The 19,881-nt window shown below is 38.1% G+C and overlaps 1 protein-coding gene across 4 annotated transcripts in view; it reads right to left on the bottom strand.

Moving 5' to 3' along the window:
• GPBP1 (GC-rich promoter binding protein 1) overlaps positions 1–19,621 on the bottom strand; it is a 74,828-nt gene extending 55,207 nt beyond the window's left edge. Inside the window, exons 1-2 of one of the 4 annotated variants that reach the window (XM_042987197.1) lie at positions 19,562–19,621; positions 17,043–18,014 (exon numbers count right to left, since the gene is read on the bottom strand). The gene's annotated coding sequence lies outside the window, so the exon portion shown is untranslated. Of the gene's footprint in view, positions 1–17,028; positions 18,015–19,268; positions 19,542–19,561 lie in introns of those variants that run through there. The other 3 variants (XM_015536586.2, XM_007079924.2, XM_007079925.3) reach the window with 3 other exon arrangements.
• Between the last annotated feature and the right edge of the window lie 260 nt (positions 19,622–19,881).

Here is a 19,881-nt window from a genome sequence, read left to right as displayed (position 1 = left end):
TACCATGAGGAAAATACCCAAGTTATGAGGGTTCAAATGAAGTAAACTGATACACTTTAAAAAAAAGAAAACATACACTGCAATCAGCTTAAACATGTGCTCTGAAAAAGGGACTGATTTACCAAGAGACAAACAACCCCTAAGATACACAGCCAGTATTGACAGAACCTGGACAGACAAGAAGAACTCAAGCCCCTCCAGTCTCAAAAGGCCTTGTTTGATTTTTTTTTTTTTTAACATTTATTTTTGAGAGGGAGAGACGCAGAGTGTGAGTGAGGGAGGAGCAGAGAGAGAGGGAGAAACACAACGTGAAGCAGGCTCCAGGCTCTGAGCTGTCAACAAAGAGCCCGACGCGGGGCTCAAACCCACGAACTGCGAGACCATGACCCAAGCTGAAGTCAGACACTCAACACACCCAGGCACCCAGGCGCCCCTTGCTTGCTCTTTTAATACCAGGATCTCTCAAGTTCTCCAACATAAATTACTGAAAGTTAACTCATTCTCTTGCCCTGCCAAATATGTTTTCAGAAAGTAACCAAAATAACTTCAAATTTCTTTTCACTTTACAAACAGGAAAATTCTGCTTTCCCTAAAGAAACATTTGATATATCTGCTTATTGAATAACAAAATTGATTCACAAACATTTATGGAGCAGCTACTCTACATAAGCACTTTAAACAATATTCTGTGACAAGAATGCATACTACTATGGAATGAAGGAAGGGGGATGGAGGGGAAGAAAGTGAAGAAGGTAGGGGGATTACTGCATTCTTTCTGGTACCAGGAGTAGCAATTACAGGTAAAAAAGAAAAAGGTGCAATTAATGGTAAGGATTATCTTCCAACTACCAAAATGGGAAATGCAGCAGACTAAATTACTATGATATCAAAGTAATTCCATAATTGGTTACACTGTGCTGAAAACTCCACATCAGATTTATTTGTGAAGAATAAAAATCCTGAATATGAGGACTGAAAGGGGTAGAGACAAAAAAATTACTGACACAATTGTGGAAAAAACATGAGAAAAATTTTTATAATCTCAGAAGGGGGAAGGTAAGCCTTTTCTAAGTATGACATACAAAACACAAGTAATAAAAATATATTTATATATTCAAATATAAGGATAAACACAAAGAGCACTTTCTACGACAAAATTCACAACCAAGGTCAAAGCAAACAACATGGGGGGAATACTCCTTACAAAGATTAAATATAAAGGGTTGACTTCCCTTCATATATTAAATGCTCCTACAAATCAACAGAAAAAAAGAACTTCAAAATGAAGAAAGCATATAAACAGAATTGACAGAAAAGGGTCATATGTATGAAAAATTTTCATTTTAATTCAAAAGATAAAACACCTAAGAAAAAAATCTGATACCACATAGTGTTAGAACTTTAAGCTGTTATACCTCTATGAAGAGCAATTTAGCATAGCACTCAAAATTGCACTCAAAAATTCCACTTGTAAGAATGTACCCCACGGGACACCTAGGTGGCTCAGTCAGTTAAGTGTCAGACTCTTATTTCAGCTCAGGTCATGATCCAAGGGTTGTGCTGGGGTCTGCACTAACAGTATGGAGACTGCTTGGGATTCTTCTCTGTCTCCTTTTTCTGTCCCTCCCCTGCTCACTCTCGCTCCCATAAGTAAATAAACTTAAAAAATAAAAAAGAACGTATCCCACATTTACAAGGGTACTACCATTATTTCTAATAGAAAAAAAAAAAAAACAAAACAACAATGCACATGAAAAGATCTGGTTAAACAGACATTAAGCCATCAATATAAAAAGAATGGAATAGCTATAGCTTTACATGCATTATTATGAAATAACTATCCAAAATATTTCCTTAAGAAAAAAAAAATAGGCTGTAGAGCAAGGTGAACCTCATGCTACTACTACTTACGTTAAAAATAATATAAAGCGCTTACACACATTACAGCTCTCCAGAGAAGTACATAAAACAGTGGTTTCTTCAGATAAGAACAAGTGCTGGGAAACAGGCATGAGGGGGTGATCTCTAAAAATCTTTGTACTTTTTGTAATTTGTAATGGGTGCATGTGTTCAAAATAATTTTAAATTCTGTTTACTCTGACTTAACTTTATCATTTCTTGAATCCTCAAACTAACATTACCTTTTTCTCAAGCCAAATAAGGCTGAAAAGCAGCAAACAAGTTTCAACCAATGAATTTATAAAATGAACCTAACACTATGAACTAGTCATTTCACAAAGAGTTCAGAGATCGGAACCTTCACATGAAATCAAAGATTTGGAAACTCAAGTACCTTGATTTATTGATTATAAAGACAATAGCTAAAAATACATAATATACTTATTATGTATTTATAATACATATATATAATATACATAATATATACACACACACTATTAACTAGGCAATTTGCATAGGACTTTACAAGTATCTCAGTGCTCAGTACACCCTGAGGATACTGATAAAATCTTTTCTTCAAAAAAAGATAAATAGGTTTTTGTATAGATGTGAAACCCATTTTAAAGTTCCCAAGGTCAAAAATAAATAAGTAAATAAAGTTCCCAAGGTCTGGGGCACATGGGTGGCTCGGTCAGTTAAGTGTCCGACTTGATCTCTGCTCATGTCATGATCTCATGGTTCATGAATTCAAGCCCCACATCAGGCTCTATGCTGATGGCACAGAGCCTGGATGGGATTCTGTCTATACATCTCTCTGCCCCTCACCTGCTTGTGTTCTCTCTCAAAATAAATAAGCTTTAAAATGAAAAAAAAATAATAAGTTTCCAAGGTCCCACCAATCAGTGATAAGTGAAATTATTTTTTAAAGCTTTTTAAGAAAATGTTTATTAATTTATTTTGATAGAGCAAGCACAGGGAAGGAAGAGAGAGGAAGAGAGAGGGAGAGAGAGAATCCCAAGCAGGCTCTGCACTGTCAGCACAGAGCCTGACACAGGCCTTGATCTCATGAACACTGGGATCATCATGACCTGAGCCCAAGTCAGATGCTTAACATACCAAGCCACCCAGGTCCCCCTGAAATTCATATTTACATATTTGCCTATTTACATACTGTAACTGAGAATACATTAAGTACAGATCTTACCTTATACAAAATATTAATCTTAGTAAGAGCTGTATTAGTAATTCCCTAAATTCTGTGTGTTAGTTTTAGTCTCACCTGTCAGGCACTGCCTTGAGGTACAACTACAACCATATAAAATACAATCGTAATCTCCAAAACACGTAGAAGAGCAATAGTTTAAGCTACCACTGCAGTCCTAACTTGCTTTCCACTAACCTAAGCCAACTTTGTGTCCAACCGACGCTCCTCTCATCAAATTGCCTTCAAAGTCCTACTTTAAAGGACTAACTTGAAAACATTTTCACTCACTTGTCCCCATTTCTACAATGTTCTTATAACAAGGATTCATTTTAATGAAAAAGACTAAAGAGTAATTCATGTGAAAAATCTGAAAACTACCAGTTGTCTGTCTTAAATGGAAAAACTGAGGCAACTAAGTTACAACGAAAAGTCCTTAAAACATCATGATTATCAGGTGAATGCATTTTTCAAGCAGTTTTCAACCTAGCTACTGTTCCTTCAAACAATTATTTCATCACCCACTGTAACAGCCTCAAGTTTAGCATCCTTCTAGAGCTTTGGTAAGTATAGCCCCTTGTAAGCAACCTTTAACATGCTCTTAGAAAGAACCAAAGCAAGAACACACTGAGAAAATTTTTAATACCAAAAATAATTGAACTCTATGGGCACACAGCCCCTTTTGTATCATGGAGGAAGAAACATAAAAAGATTATGTCTCCTTCTCAAAACAAGACATTAGTTAATATAAATGAACTGTCGGGGCCTTTCTCATTTCTGAAAATGAGGAGCCAAAAATTCTGTTCACTCACTTATTTCAAAGTTACTCCTTGAAATTTAAAGTGTGTTTTATCTTTTTAAACTTGAGAGAACAATTTTACTACGTTTTAATCCCTCCAACTCAACAGTTCTAACTAAGGAACATTTTTAAAGGCAAGGGTCATAACGTGTAAGTCCTTAAAAGGCAGTTCCTACAATAAGCTAACAGCAAATTCAAAGCCAGTCTTAAATCTAGCAAACAGACTAAAAGCTCATAAAACAAATTATTTAAGTCTAGGCAGAAAAAAAAAGCTTCTAAATGATCTGACAACAAATCAACTGGGCTATAAATAATCCCTAACAAATTTCTCCTAGTCCCCCAACAGTTAAAAAGCAGTGCTATAATAAAAATACCAAGTGCACATACTCAAAGGTGGGGAAACAAATAAGTTAACCTAAATTATCTAAATTGTTAATTCTTTTACTCTGCAAGTAACTACACTAAGAATATAACAAATAAATGAGACAAGGTCCCTGCCCTCAGAATAGTTAAGTGATAAATATGGGTGAAAGTAAACAAGACAGAGACCGGGTTTTGAATGAAATAAATAGGATAAACAGATAAGAGAAACCAAAGGATTAGGAAGGGGGGTTGCCAATTTCACACAGAAAGGTTAGGGTCACTTAGAATATAACATATACACTAAAAATGAGCTAACAAGGGGAAAACAGAAGAACGAGTAAGCATAAAGGCCCTAAGACAGGAAAGAAAATGCCTCCTGTGTTCAAAGAGAAAGAGGGCCAAAGGCCAATGGTATCAGACCTTAAGGAAGCTTGCAAAGAAATGGAAGGGACAAACAATGCATAAATGCTTACAGCCTAGAGTCTACATATTATATGTATGTACAGTGGGCTCTGTGAATAATAAACTACAAGTGTATAAGAATGGCAGAGGAACAAAGTTACAAGGCTATAGCAGTAGTTCTCGTTAGAGAAAATGGTGGCTTGGACAAGTCCAGTGGCAGTGGAATAAAAATGGACATATTTCAAATAGATTTGCTAGCTAATTAGATGGGAAAAAAGAAACCAAAGGTGATTGCCACATTTTTTTAGCTTGAGTAGATGGACTATGTAGCCATCTATTGAGCTAGGAAAGAATGGAGAAAGAATAGAGCTAAGTTAAGACTCAAAAGAGTGCAGTTTTGGATATATTAAATTTGTAAACTAAATGGAGAGGTCAAGAAGACAGTTAAAAAATACAAGAGTATAATATGGGGAAGAGAGATGGACTGCAGATTTAACGTGAAATCATTTGTGTACCATAAACTATGGTACCATAACCCAGATTACACAAATATTGCTTCAAAAGAAGGCAATGCATTATATTTTCATCAATTTCAAACATTCTAAAATACAATCTAAATATACCTGGTTTCTGCTTAGTTCTGTCCTTTCAATTTACATTTACCTATGCTCCCAATCTACAAGCTCTCTCTCTCCTAGTTGATCATAATGCTCCTCAATCACGACTATCTATGTGATGAAGCCAGAACAATACTGCTAATAACGTCTGCATCATTTTACAATTTCAAAGCATTCAGCACTCATTATTTCACTGGATTGTAAGGATAATCTTGTGAGGCAGGAAAAAAAAACAGTTTTATCAGAGCAAAAGTAAGAGTCTTACAAAGGCTACCCTGGTCATCATTAAATAGCTATTATTTACCAGAAGCAAAGAAACCACAATTCCAATTTAAGGACTCTATTTACTCTGCATTCACAGAACTTCAGAGCAGACCGACTAGATGAGTTCAGAAATAGTACATTTTTGCCTTGCTACTAAATATTCAGTACAGAAGAGCCTGGGTGGCTCAGTTGGTTAAGTGTCCCAACTCTTGATTTCAGCTCAGGTCATGATATCATGGTTCCTGAGTTCAAGCCCCTCATCATGATCTGTGCTGACAGTGCAGAGCCTGCTTGGGATTCTCTCTCTCCCAGCCCACTGTGCTCACTCTCTCTCTCTCTCAAAATAAACTTAAAAAAATAAACTGAGCCACTCCAGTGCCTCTACCATATCCTTTTAAAATAAATTAGTAAATTGTAAAAATAATAATAATAATAATAATAAAAGTAAAATGAATGTTCAGTACATGAAAGAGCAGGCACACAGTAGGCACTAAAACATCTGCTAAGGCAATGAACATCTCTAGCAGACTAGCACTCAAGAATCCCAGAACCATTGGTGAGTCAGTGTTTTACAGTAAGTTGATAGTTTGTTCCCTCCTTTCACTTCCAATGAAGAAATATTTTCACTTATGTTCAAGTACAAATTAGATAATATCTAACATTTCAAGCCACTCAAAAGAAGATTGCTCTATCAATTCAAGATGGCATTATTTTGCAACAGGTCTTATTCACATGCCCATAAAAACAATTTCTCCTTTTAAGTCCACATTTCCTATAAAAGATTTTAGAAAGCAAGAGATATCCGGATTTTAAAAATAAGGCAGAAAAGATCTATGCTAGCATCTGTATTTATCAACTACTGACTTAACATATACGGCAATGATAAATAAATCAGCAGTTTCGCAGAACTGCATTTTAAGAGGTATTTCAAACTGATTCAATGGGAAACAAAATCTTCTCAATAAATGGTACTGGAAAAAGACCAAACAAAACAAACAAAAAAGGTTTTGTTTTTTTGGGGAGCAATTGGACATCTACAGTATTAAAAAAAAAAAAAGAAAGAAAGAACCTCAACCCACTGCTCACACCACATGCAAAAAAAAAAAAAAAACTTACAAGCTAACCTACAAAACTTCTAGAAGAAAGCAAGACAAAATCCTGCAATTATGGATTAAAGAAAGATTTCTAGGAGACTAGGAGAAATTATGTGCAAAACATGTATTGCACACACTTGTATCTAAAAATATATAAATGATTCTTACAATTCAACAAGACAATCTCATCTTTTCTAAACAGGCAAAAGATCTGAACAGACACCACCAAAAACATAAAAAGATGTTCAGCATCATTATTAGGGAAATACGAATTAAAACCACAATGCAAGGGGCATCTACGTGGCTCAGTCAGTTGAGTATCCAACTCGGTTTCCGCTGACATCGATTTCATGGTTCGTGAGATGAAATCTTGAGCGCTGTCAGCACAGAACCTGCCTGGAATTCTCCCTCTCACCCTCTGCCCCTCGCCAGCTCACACTTGTGCTCTTTCAAAATAAATAAACTTAAAAAAAAAAAAACCCACAATGCTAATTCAAACAATGCACCAACTCCATGGATAAAATTAAAAGACTGACATCAAATACTGGCAAGAATGCAGAACTATGCACCATACTGCTGGTGCAAATGCAAACGGTTTAGTGTCTGTAAAACACTTTGGTAGGTTTTCAGCAGAGTTAAATACACAAATTCATATGACCCTGCAATCACACTGCTAGGTAATTTTCCCAAGAGAAATGAAAATAATTCTCCACAAAACAAAACAAAACCGGTATGCAAATGTTCACAGAAACTTTATTCACAAAAGCCAAATATGGGAAACAACCCAAATGCCTAGTAACCAGAGAATGAATAAACATTTGTGGTGTACACAATACCACTTAGCAATAAAAAAAAAAAAAAAATGAATTATAACATATGCAATAACATGCATGAAAAAAGCCAGAAACAAAAGTATACACAGTGTCTGATTCCCTTTATATGACATTCCAGAATACACAAAAGACAAGAAAAACAGATTGGTGGTTTCCAGAGAACAGAGGTGAGGGAAGAGGACTGTCCATAAAGGACAATAAAGTAACTGAGGTGATGTAAATGCTCTACATTCTCACGTGGTAAGATTACACAACTGATTTGAAAAAATATCTTCAAACTGTACGCTTAAAGAGTGAATTTACTGTATGTAAACTACACTTCAAAACACCTAGTTTAAAAATGCATTCACACTTCCATTAAAATAAACTAACAGGCACACACACTTTTGTAAAAACAAACTATTAAAATGTTAATTTTTATTGTTAATAGTGTTTCCCCTATACTACTTTGACCCTATATTTATATTCTTTGCTCTGAGGAATTATAAATTAATCTCACAATTTCCCCTCTACATCAACAACCAAGGCCACCAATCCAAATTGGATACTGATTTTTACCTTCAATTTAAATGAGAGGAAAGCTGATAATTACTTTTCTTTTGATCATATCTACACATACCATGCCACTACACCATAAGACAGATTTAATGTTAGCTAACTGCCTACTCAACTGAAACGGCAGTAAATATTAGAAAAATAAATGAAACGTACCTTAATCACTGTATTATTAATCTACCCGACATACTTTTCTTCCTAAAAAGCCAGAAGTACTTAAGAAAGCACTAATCCTAGGGCACCTGGGTGGCTCAGACCATTAAGGGTCTGTGAGATCAAGCCCTGTTTAGAGATCTGCACCGGTAGTATAGAGACTGCTTGCTTGGGAGTCTCCCTATCTCTCTGCCCCTTCCCCACTCTCTCATGTGCACACACGCTCTCTCTCAAAATAAATAAGTAAATTAAAAAAAAAAATTATTAAAAAAAAACACTAGTCACTTTGTTTCTTTTAAGAAGGGCAAATAGTGTTTGGAAATTTGTGAGAATGTTTTGGAAACATTTGTCTTCTAGAATTCTCACATCTGTACTACTACATATTAAAATTTATTATTATAAATGTCTTTCTTCAGGTGTGTATTAATATGATCTTATTATGTGAATAAAATTTTATTTCAGGATAGTGAAGGGGACTTTGATAAGTACTTGTTATAAAACATACATGGATCTGGGGCACCTGGGTGGCTCAATCGGTTAACTGTCTGACTCCTGATTTCTGCTCACATCAACATCTCACAGTTCATGAGTTTGAGCCCCACATCAGGCTCTCTGCTGTCAGCATGGAGCCCACTTCAGATCCTGTCTCCCTCTCTCTTTGCCCCTCCCCCACTCATGGGCACAAGCACTTGTGTTCTCTCTCTCTCTCAAAAATAAACATTAAAAAAAAAAGATACACAGATCTTACTGGATCCTACACCGCTGGCTCTAGAACTGCACTAACATGGCAGCTAACAGCCACATGTGATTGTTTAAATGTACATTAAAATTAAATAAAACTCAAAATTCAGTTCCTCATCGGCACTAGCCACACCTCAAATAATGACCTAGGTCTAGAGATTATCCTAACAAACAGCAAAGACACAGACTGCTTCCCTCATTTCACAAAGTTCTATTGGACAGCACTGCTCTAGAATAAGATCTACTTAGAACCCTAAGGAAATACAGATAAACGGAACTGAAATTCTGGCTGTCACTTAATGACAACCTTGGGTAAATTAACCTCAGAGCGGAAAGAGCAGTTATTTCACATTATAACTGGGAAAAGCACTTTCTAATCTAAAATACTGTGAATACTAGTTACAAAGTGATCCAAAAGTAAAATACTCCTGAATGAGAATAAAGAATATACCCATGTGAAAGGTAGATTATAAACAAGTCACAACTGTATCTCATTAAGGAAAATAAAATTTAGTCACTGGCTTACGATAAAGTATCTTCCCAGTCCTGAAACAGTAGTATTTTTACTTTGCTCATTATTAACACCTTAAAAACTTAAACTATAAGCCCTCATAATTGGAAGTCTCAGCTCTGGATATACAGAATGTGTAGGTTCAGAAATATCACTTACTGGCTATGTGACCTTGTGACTTCTATCTCTGTGCTTTCATTTTCTCATTTGTAAAATGAAAATAGGACCTTCCCACACACACCGTCCATGAGGATTACAGTTAATTCACTTCCAAGGCTTAGAACACTGCCTGGAACATGGTAAACACTGATAAATAGTAGCTATCAAAATCTAGTCATCATGACCGGTGTGGATATCCAGAATATATGCCGAACTCCAACAATTCAAATTTGAAAACGGGTGAAGGACTTGAATACACATTTCTTCAAAGAAGATATAAAATGGCCAATAAGCAAGGGCGCCTGGGTGGCTCAATGGGTTAAGCATCCAATTCTTGGTTTCAGCACAGGTCATGATCTCACAGTTTGTGAGACTGAGCCCTGCCTCTGGCTACACACTACCACCATGGAGCCTCTTTGGGACTGTCCAACTCTCTCTGTCCCTCCCCACACACATGCTCTCTCTCAAAATAAATAAACTTTTTACAACACGGCCAATAAGTGGGGTGCCTGGGTGGCTCAGTCGGTTAAGCGGCCAACTTCGGCTCAGGTCATTATCTCACGGTCCGTGAGTTCGAGCCCCGCGTTGGGCTCTGTGCTGACAGCTCAGAGCCTGGAGCCTGTTTCAGATTCTGTGTCTCCCTCTCTCTGACCCTCCCCCGTTCATGCTCTGTCTCTCTCTGTCTCAAAAATAAATAAACGTTAAAAAAAAAAAAAAAAAAGAAAAAAAAAAAGGCCAATAAGCAAATGAGAAGACATCAGTAATTATTAGGGAAATGCACATCAAAACCACAGATACGTCACAACCACTAAGATGGCTATTATCAAAAACACAGAAAACAACAAATGTTGCAAAGAATATGGATAAACTGGAACCCATGTGCACAGCTGGTAGGAATAAAAAATGGTGCAATCACTATGGAAAACACTATGGGGGCTCCTCAAAGAATTAAAAATATAATTACCATACGAACCACCAATTCCACTTCTGGGTATATATCCAAAAGGATTAAAATCAAAGATTAAAAAAAAAAAATAGGGATTCAAACAATTATTTGTACACTCTCTTTCACAGCAACATTATTCATGATTTCAGAAAGGCAGAAACAACTGAAGTGTCGATTTACAGATGATGGGTAAACAAAATTTGATACATACATACAATGGATTATTCTTTTGTCTTAAAAAGGAAGGAAATTGATTCTACCACATGCTACAACATGGATGAACCTCGAAGACATTACACAAAGTACAATAAGGCAATGACAAAACAACAAATATGCACAATTCCACTTACACTAAGTCCCTAGTGTAGCCTAACTCATAGAAATACAAAGTAGAATGGTGATTGCCAGGGGCTACAGATGGAAAAATGCAAAGTTAATGTTTAATGGGTACAAAGAGTATCAGTTTGGGAAGATAAAAAAAGTTCTGGAAATGAAGAATCCACAACAATGTGAAGGCACTCAATGCCACTTATACACTCAAAAATGGCTAAATTGGTAAACCTTATGTTTTTTTTGCCAGGATTAAAAAAAAAAAAAAAGTTATCCCTCATTACAATGACTGGAAGATTAGTATGAAGGCGGGGGAAAAAAAAACCCTTACTTCCAAATCTCGTATCATGGCTAAAAAGTAGAAAGATTTAAATCTCCTAAATTTAGAATATATTTTCTCTAAACTTATAATAGCCCAACCTACCCATACTTAGCTAAGACTTTGGCTCCAACTTTGCCTAATTCCAATTAAGCCGACAACTAGTGGTTGTGAAATATTACCTCCTATTGTGGTTTTTAAGTATGCCCAGAAATTGTTTTGAAAAAAGATGAAGCCTAACTACCCTCCCTTGATTGAGGGCTAGACTTAATAACTTGCTTTTAACGAAAAGAATGTGGCAGAAGTGACTTCTGGAATGGGTCCTAAAAGGTACTGTGCTTTCTACCTATCTCTCTTCTCAGATGACTTGCTCTACAAACTGCAGCTGCCACATTTAAAGAAACTTAAGGAGGAAGGGCACTTGGCTGGCTCAGCTGGTGGAACACTGGACTTCTGATCTTGGGGTTGTGAGTTCAAGCCCCAAGTTGAGTGTAGAGATTTTTTATTTTTTTAATTTTTTTTTTTAACGTTTATTCATTTTTGAAACAGAGCATGAATGGGGGAAGGTCATAGAGAGAGCGAGACATAGAATCTGAAACAGGCTGCAGGCTCTGAGCTGTCAGCACAGCGCCCGACACGGGGCTCGAACTCACGGACCGCGAGATCATGACCTGAGCCGAAGTTGGATGTCCAACCGACTGAGCCACCCAGGCACCCCTAAAGATTACTTTAAAAAAAAAAAAAAAAAGAAACCGTAGAAGACACTCAAAAGAGCTCCATGGAGATCCATGTACGGTAAGGAACTGAGTCCTCCAGGTAAGAGCCAGCATCAACCTGCCAGGCCAATGAGTACACCATCTTGGAAGAAGATCATCCAGCCCCAGTCAAGCCTTCAAATAACTGCAGCCCTGGTTACCATATTGATGTAGATTTTAGATTCGGACCTAGAGGGAGTCAGAATCACTCAGCTCAACTGTTGCCAAATTTCTCACCCACAGAAATCATGTGAGATAGTAACAATTTTTATTTTTTAAAGCTCCTTCATTAAAATATTTACATTCACTGAAAAACCAACTAATTTCTTTTACTAATATGTATACGTATAGATAACTTTCTGACAATTTTCAGTTTAAGAATTTCTTAAAGGGTATTTGCAAGTTCTGAGTTTCAAAGGAAACACAACATATTTAACTACAATTTTAAAACTTTCTTGCTAAAAAATAAGTCTGAAAAAAACTTTTTTTTAATTTTTTTTTTAACTTTTATTTATTTTTGAGACAGAGAGAGACAGAGCGTGAACAGGGGAGGGGCAGAGAGAGAGGGAGACACAGAATCTGAAACAGGCTCCAGGCTCTGAGCGGTCAGCACAGAGCCCGACGCGGGGCTCGAACTCACAGACCCTGAGCCGAAGTCGGATGCTTAACCGACCAAGCCACCCAGGCGCCCCTGAAAAAAACTTTTAAATACGGTTTCAAAAAATATAATCTGTAAACTGAATTAAAGGGCAGAAAATAAAACACCAAAACACTACACTCACCAAAGCTGTGAACACAAAGATGACTCAAGAACAAGAATGGGATACCTTGTATAAAAAGATGCAGAAACTAGTAATTACTTGAAAAGACACAGAGCAAAAGCCTCTAACTATTCTGCTGGGTGTAGCAGCTAACAAAAAGGAGAAAAGCAAGCAGGTAAAACTGAAAATCAAACCACAAAAGGTTTATCAGTAATTCTAACATTCAATTTCTAATGAGAGTCCTGCTCAAAGCAATGGACCCGCTCCTGAGAAAAAATATTTAAGCGCCCCCAAAATAATCAATTTTAGACAGTTCTCAAACCACAGTCTCCCACACCCACTTATGTAGCTGCCTCCCCCCCACCCAAAAAAATTTTTAGGAAATCCTGATATATAAAACATTTATAAAAGGGGAGAAGGGGACAGTGAACAAATCTCTTTCCAACCTGCTCTTCCTAAATATGTCAAATCCATCACCTTAAAGGCTAGTGAGATAACAAAACAAAGAGCCCTACTTTAGGTAGACTTTTCTGGCCACGGAGAGACTATGGGAAAAAAGAGAATGGAACTAAAAGGCAAAGAGATGAAATAGTACGGTTACCTTCTTATTCAAAGGCCAAGCTAGGATAATAAATGAAACTGCAGGGGCACCTGAGTGGCTCAGTGGGTTAAGCACCCAACCCTTGATGTCAGCTCAGCTCCTGGGTTGTAGGATAGAGAGACACCCTCTACGTATGGAACTGGCTTGGGATTCTCTCCAGCTCTCTCTTGGCCCTCCCCTGCTGGCACTCTCTCTCTCTCTCTCAAAATAAACAAATAAACTTGAAAGAAGAAATAACTTCAGACTATGACAAATACTGATTTGACATGTAACACTCAGAATCTTAAAATATTGGAATTAGAATATAACTTTATAGATTATGCTTCTCCATTAACAAAAAGCCTTCATATATTATTGTCATCAGTTTTATGAAAACACTAACACCAAAGAGATTAGGTAAATATACAAGGTCACATAGGCTCTTTTCTAAATTTTCCAATCCCTAAACCAAAAATCTCTTTTAACTCCCAGCCATTTCTCTTTTTCTACATCACTACCCTTACCTGGATCTAAATGGTTACCTTAACGTTTTTGTAAAAAATTAAACAGAAAAGGTGGTTAGGTCAAAGACAATTAGATGATCCTGCTTGGGTTTATGTTACTGGTTTTGTTTTGTTTTTCTTTTAAAGAGAGCATGAGGGAGAGCGGCAGAAGGGGACAGAGAGAGAATCCCAAACCCACTCCAACACTCAGCACTGAGCCCAACACAGGGCTCAATCCCATGACCCACCCTGGGATCATAACCTGAGGAGAAATCAAGAGTGGGACCCTCAACCAACTAAGCCACCCAGGGGCCCCTGGCCTGGAGTTTAGGTTCTATCCTCAATTGCTAATTTCACTTTCAGACTAGAGGTTCCCATCTTTATTCCTCTGTTACTCTCTAAATTTCATTTTTTTCTTTCTTCTGCTCACTCTTGTTGTTTCCCTATTATTTTCCATTCCTTTTATTTCCCTACTATTCTTCCCTTCATCAATTCTCAAGCGTCAGGAACTTTAAGCACAAAAATTCATGGACTAATCTCAGTTCAAAACCAGAGAAAAAGTACAACAAAGCTAAAATGAATTTAGCTTCATACTTGTACAAAGAGGCTATGGGTGTGTAAGACATGAACAAAACCTGAAACCACATTTTAATTTTTGGCTAACCAAAATTTTACCAGTTACTAACAAACAGCAATACGAACAATATTTTCTCTTCTACCTTTTAGCCTAATTCCAAATTCCACTAGTAGTCAATACTAACCAAAGAGAAGCAGTATAAGAGAAGAAACAAAAATATCATGGATAATGCTCAAATGAGCATTTATAGTGTAGCATGGTGACTGAAAGTGTGGAGCCCTCCAGTCAGACCTGAGAGATTTGGCCCAGACTCCTAGGTAACTTTGGTCCTAACCAAGTAACTTTCTCCAAGTTACAGTCTTTCTAAATCTTAATTTTCTTATCTATACCACTATAACAGCACTTTCTTCACAGAATTATTCTAAGGTTAAGGTATTCTAGGTAAATATGTTTATTATACAGAATATGTGACACTGTCATCATCTATAAGCATTACTAGATTACTTCTTATGTCTATAGTCTAGGCACAGATTAAAAAAAAAAAAAAAAAAACAATAGAGTAGGGGAGAAAAAGAGGCTCAAAAGAGGTACTAAGAGGGTAGGGGGAGCAGCCCAGCAACTGTTCCAATTAGTATTGCTATCTACTCAATGCCAAGAATATAATAAAATATTTATCAAGACGTTCAAGTAAGTAAATATGTCCTTGAACAACTGCTGTAAGCAAAGTTCACCAACGTCAGACTATTCAAAGATTAAAGTTAATTGTTAAAAACCCTGACTCTGGAGTTAGTTTTATCCCGACACCAAGGCTTTCAGGTAACATCCATAGTAATAATTTAAAGGAAGATAATCACAATTAATGTTGTTCTTTTCCACGAAAAAAAAATAATTACCAGTTCAACTTCTTTTTTTAAAGGTTTATTTTATTTTGAAAGAGAGAAAGCCCGCGTGCAAGCAGGAGAGGGGCAGAGAGACAGAAGAGAATCCCAAGCTGGCTCTGTGCTGTCAGCACAGAACCACACTGGGGCTCAATCCCACAAACCCGAAGATCATGACCTGAGCCAAAATCAAGAGGGAGGTGCTAACCGACTGAGCATCCCAAGTGCCCTTCCAGTTCAACATTTTTTTTTTAACGTTTATGTAATTTTGAGAGGGAGACAAAAGAGAGAGGTACAAAATCCGAAGCAGGCTCCAGGCTCTGAGCTGTCAGCACAGAGCCCGATGGGGGGCCTGAACCCCGAACTATGAGATCTCGACCTGTGCCGAAGTCAGCCACTTACCCAACTGAGCCATCCAGGCACTCCGCAGTTCAACTTTTTAATCTCATTTAAGATATATATTCTTAGACAAATTACTTGAAAAATCATTAAATTGAGAAATGAATAAAATAGCAGGCAATCTGAAGTGAAAAGGTGTGGAGAATGGTCTTGCCACTTTTTTTACATAAATCAAGGTGGAAGTTCAATTAAAAGTACTACATAGCACTGACAGAGAAAACACAACTAACTCAGTCTATTTTAACAAAATTAATGAACTCTAATCTCAATTTTAGATCAGAAAATAAATGCTATATTTGGATACTTCCATTCTTTTGGACTCTACTACCTCTTCTGCTCTAAGTGAGATAAAAGGATTCAAGAGCAAAGCAAAAAAGTTTTGAAATAAGTGAAGTACTGACAAGTTGTAAGGCCATCTTGGCAAAATGTTCAAAATTACAATCTTTTATCTCAGAAAAGTAATTAAATGAAATAAACTCTAGTTTTATTATATTCACTAGTAGTAACTATCTAAAAAATGTATTTTAATAAATTTTTAAAAACACTCCTATGCCTAGAATAGACTGAAAAATTATACGGTAACTAAAAGTACTATTATTCAATTCTGAAAAATATAACAATTATTAAATCAGAATTCTCATTTGTCAGAAGATCTCTATTACAGCAATATTTCTAATTTTTTAAAAAAGCTTTGTTTATAAACATAAGCCAGCATAAACTTCCGAAAAGGAAATCAGTTATTTAAAAGAATTATGAACGATTATGAAATATCAGATTTAAAAACCAAGCCCTATGTTATAATTTAAACTACCTAACTAAACTGTAACACAAAATTGCCTTTAGAAAGCAGTCTAAACTCACACTAAGAAAGTAAACTGGGGGTGCCTGGGTGGCTCAGTCGGTTAAGCATCCGACTTCAGCTCAGGTCATGATCTCATGGTTCACTGGTTTGAGCCCCAAGTCGGGCTCTGTGGTGACAGCTCAGAGCCTGGAACCTGCTTCAGATTCTGTCTCCCTCTCTATCTCTCTCAAAAATAAATAAAGATTAAAAAAAATTTTTAAAAATAAACTGGCTGGAAAGACTCATGAAACATTTTTCTCGCCTTTTTAACAATCTATGAATCCATAAAAATTAAGATGAATACTGATCATAAGGATTTTTGCGTTTTTTTTTTTTTTTACTTTCGGAACACAAAAATGTAAAATGTGGACTGTTTGATCCGAAATATTCTTAAATCTTAACTCTTTCTTCATTTCAATTTACTTAACAGTACTTTACAGACTGTCCAGGAAACTAAGCCAAGCAGTATTATTCCAAGAAACAGAAAGTCTTCCAACATAGGATAAACTTGACTCATTAATTTACAAATGAACTCTTGATTTGCTCACCATTTAATACTTACAAATTCCAACAGGACTGCACAGGAAGGTGTTGGGTTTTTCTCTGTAATCTTTATGTTTTCCAGTTTGCTTTTTTATTTTGTATCCTCTGAAATAATATCCAAGTTCTTTGAAGATACTTAACCTATGACTATTTGACATAGAGTTACTTCAAGTCAGCTACCCATACTTCTGTCTTAAAGTTTTCATACGGCTATCTCCAGAATTAGCCAAGTTCCTTGGATTTAAGATTTTAAAGTCTTCTTTATTATTCCATGTACTTGTCACTGTTGTACTTATCCACTCCAGATGAAATATCCAATTTATGAGCCAAAAAGCAAAAACAAAAAGAAAATTTCACATCTGAAGAACATTCCTAAACATCAGCACAGAGAGACACATAGCTATCTCAATACTACCATGCTGCTGGAAAACTGCAACATCTTAAATTTCCACGTAAATAAAAGATAAAAGGAAAAAAACTCTGTATTCTTTCAACGTCTTCATTTAGAAAAGCTGTCCCATTGTGACATGAAAATAGCTGAGGTCAAAAATTCCTAAAACTTTTAATAAAGGTAAAAATAAAATGCCATGAAACTTCAGCAGTACTTAAACTGTAATTTGAAACCACCGAAACTACTTAGTACACAAATCAAACATATCTTATAGTTTTGGCTGAAGAACACCAACTACAGGAGAAGGGTGGGGGTGGGGGGAAGGGGCAAAAAAAAAAATACCACCAGCTGAAATAATTTAACCAGTTATATAATCCGTTTGAACCAAAATACTGAAGAAATGACTGGGTCTCTTTAAGTAGCTTGCAGAACTGTTCACTACTATAAATTCACTTCAGAGATGATTCTTGCCACTTTTAATAAACTTCTGGGGCAAAATTATCCAAAGATATTGTAATCCCAAAATGGCCACTTCAAATATCCGGGGCCTTTTAACACAAAACCTAGAAGATGATCTTCACAAACGGGTAATTCAATCACCTGTAAAAGTTACAAAAACAAAAAAAAAATTACACACTGAAATTTTAATTTTGAGCAAAAAATTAACCCCCATCTTGAAGAAGCCTACTTCTAGAGAGAAATTCACCTCTATCCAATTCTACTGGGATCTAAAAAAAGGCTCTGCCCAAGCAAGCGCCCAAAAACACTTTAATGTATTAAAAAGACTTTAGAATAAGAGAGGAAAAGGTGGGAGATGATGTTACAGAACACAAGGAGTGATTTCAACTGGGAAGGGGGTGCAGATATAATACAGGGGGATTATATAAACAAACCTTCCCCACACTTTGGGAGTAAAAATTAAAACTATGAAACTGCCACACAATCTTATAAAAGATCTTCCATATTTTCAATTCACGCTACCGAAGAAAAACGAACAGGCAGGTGTGGTGCCATGGGGCATTAGTAAATGCAACTTAAGAGAATAAGGAATGTAAAATGAAAGACGCTCCCTCCAAATTAGAATGTCTAAAAGAAAAGACACATTTCCCCATTAAGGGTAGAAAGTAGGTGGGTGAGAAACGGGATATGAACATTCCTTAAACTCGCCTGAGGGTGAGACTTCCCTGGCTTCTGAGGGCAACTGTGGAAGAAACGTGTCGGTCCCCATTTCCTTGAATTAAGAAAACAGGTTTCTCCCAACACTGAGGGGGTGGTAGGTACTCAACCCTTCTCGTAAATCACGTTAAGAGTGGTTCTCTCCAAAAACAGAATAGGTCCCTTCAGGCCCCACAGGACTCGGGGGGACATGGTAGCACTGGACTCAGTACACAGCTAGTGCCACAGACCGGGGAGAGGCGGAAAGCGGGCGCGCTACTGAAGAAAACAACCGAAGGCCACAACTCGGCCTCGACTCCCTCAGCTCTCTAAGAGGAGCAGTAGTGCCAAAGGAGGCGGGCGTGTGCGAGAGGCCGGAGGAAGACCGAGCACGGAGGGCGTCGGACCCGTTCTGAGCCTCCGCCAAACATCCCCCCAGCCACCAAGCCTCAACCACCCACCCCCTCGCCACAACCGCCACCCCCGCCTCATGGGGGCCCAGTAAATAAATATATAGAGGCCTCTCGGCGCCGTCTTTCCGTCCCCCTCCTTGCTCTCCTCCACCCCCCACACCGCGTCCGAGGGCAGCCTCACACCTCGCGCCGCCAACGCCGCTCCCGACCCCTCAAACCCCAACGCCGACACGGGCACCCCCTTCCTCCCCCAGACTCCAGCGCGGAGCACGGAAGACGGTGTTACCTTCTGCCACACCAGAGGTGCCCCTGGCCTGGGGGTGCCGCTGCGCTCGATCCCGGGAGAAGGTTTTCGGTACTTTGAATAATCCCCTTTTGCCGCTTTTCCCTCCCCCACAACCAGTCTCAGTCCCAAAATGGCGCCGACCCGATCCGCAATGTTCTGGGTCAAGTCTCGCGAGATCGTGGAAGGTGGCGAGGCGGGGAAGGAACTAGACGGGTTGAAGAGAAGGGAGGGAAAAGGCGGGGCGAGGAGAAGGAGGAGGGAGAAAGGGTGTGGAAGAAGCGCTGCGAACGAACCTACTGGGCGGGGCAGCAGGAGGAGCGCCTCCACCAGAGAACCTTCTGGCCCAAGCAACCGCTCACGCCCCGGCCGAAGAAGCTCCGCCCTCTACGTGGGGCGGCTGGGGGGAGGGGAATGGGGCGTGGCTACGTCTGGGGGCGGGGCGTCGAGGAAGCCCCGGAGGTAGGGGCGCGTGGGGGGCGGTGGCTGCGCGCAGTGACGTCAAGAGCAGCTGGAGTCGGGGATTACCCCCTGCTGCTGACGTGAGGACGGTGAACAATCGGGAACGTTCGGTGGAAGGGGGAATTCCCCGCCGCTCCCTGAGGAGCCCCTCCTC

The sequence above is a fragment of the Panthera tigris genome, chromosome A1 (assembly GCF_018350195.1).
Source record: "Panthera tigris isolate Pti1 chromosome A1, P.tigris_Pti1_mat1.1, whole genome shotgun sequence".
Classification (NCBI taxonomy): Eukaryota; Metazoa; Chordata; class Mammalia; order Carnivora; family Felidae; genus Panthera; species Panthera tigris.
Note: the sequence above shows the minus strand (reverse complement) of the source record. Positions and strands in the feature narration are given on the sequence as shown.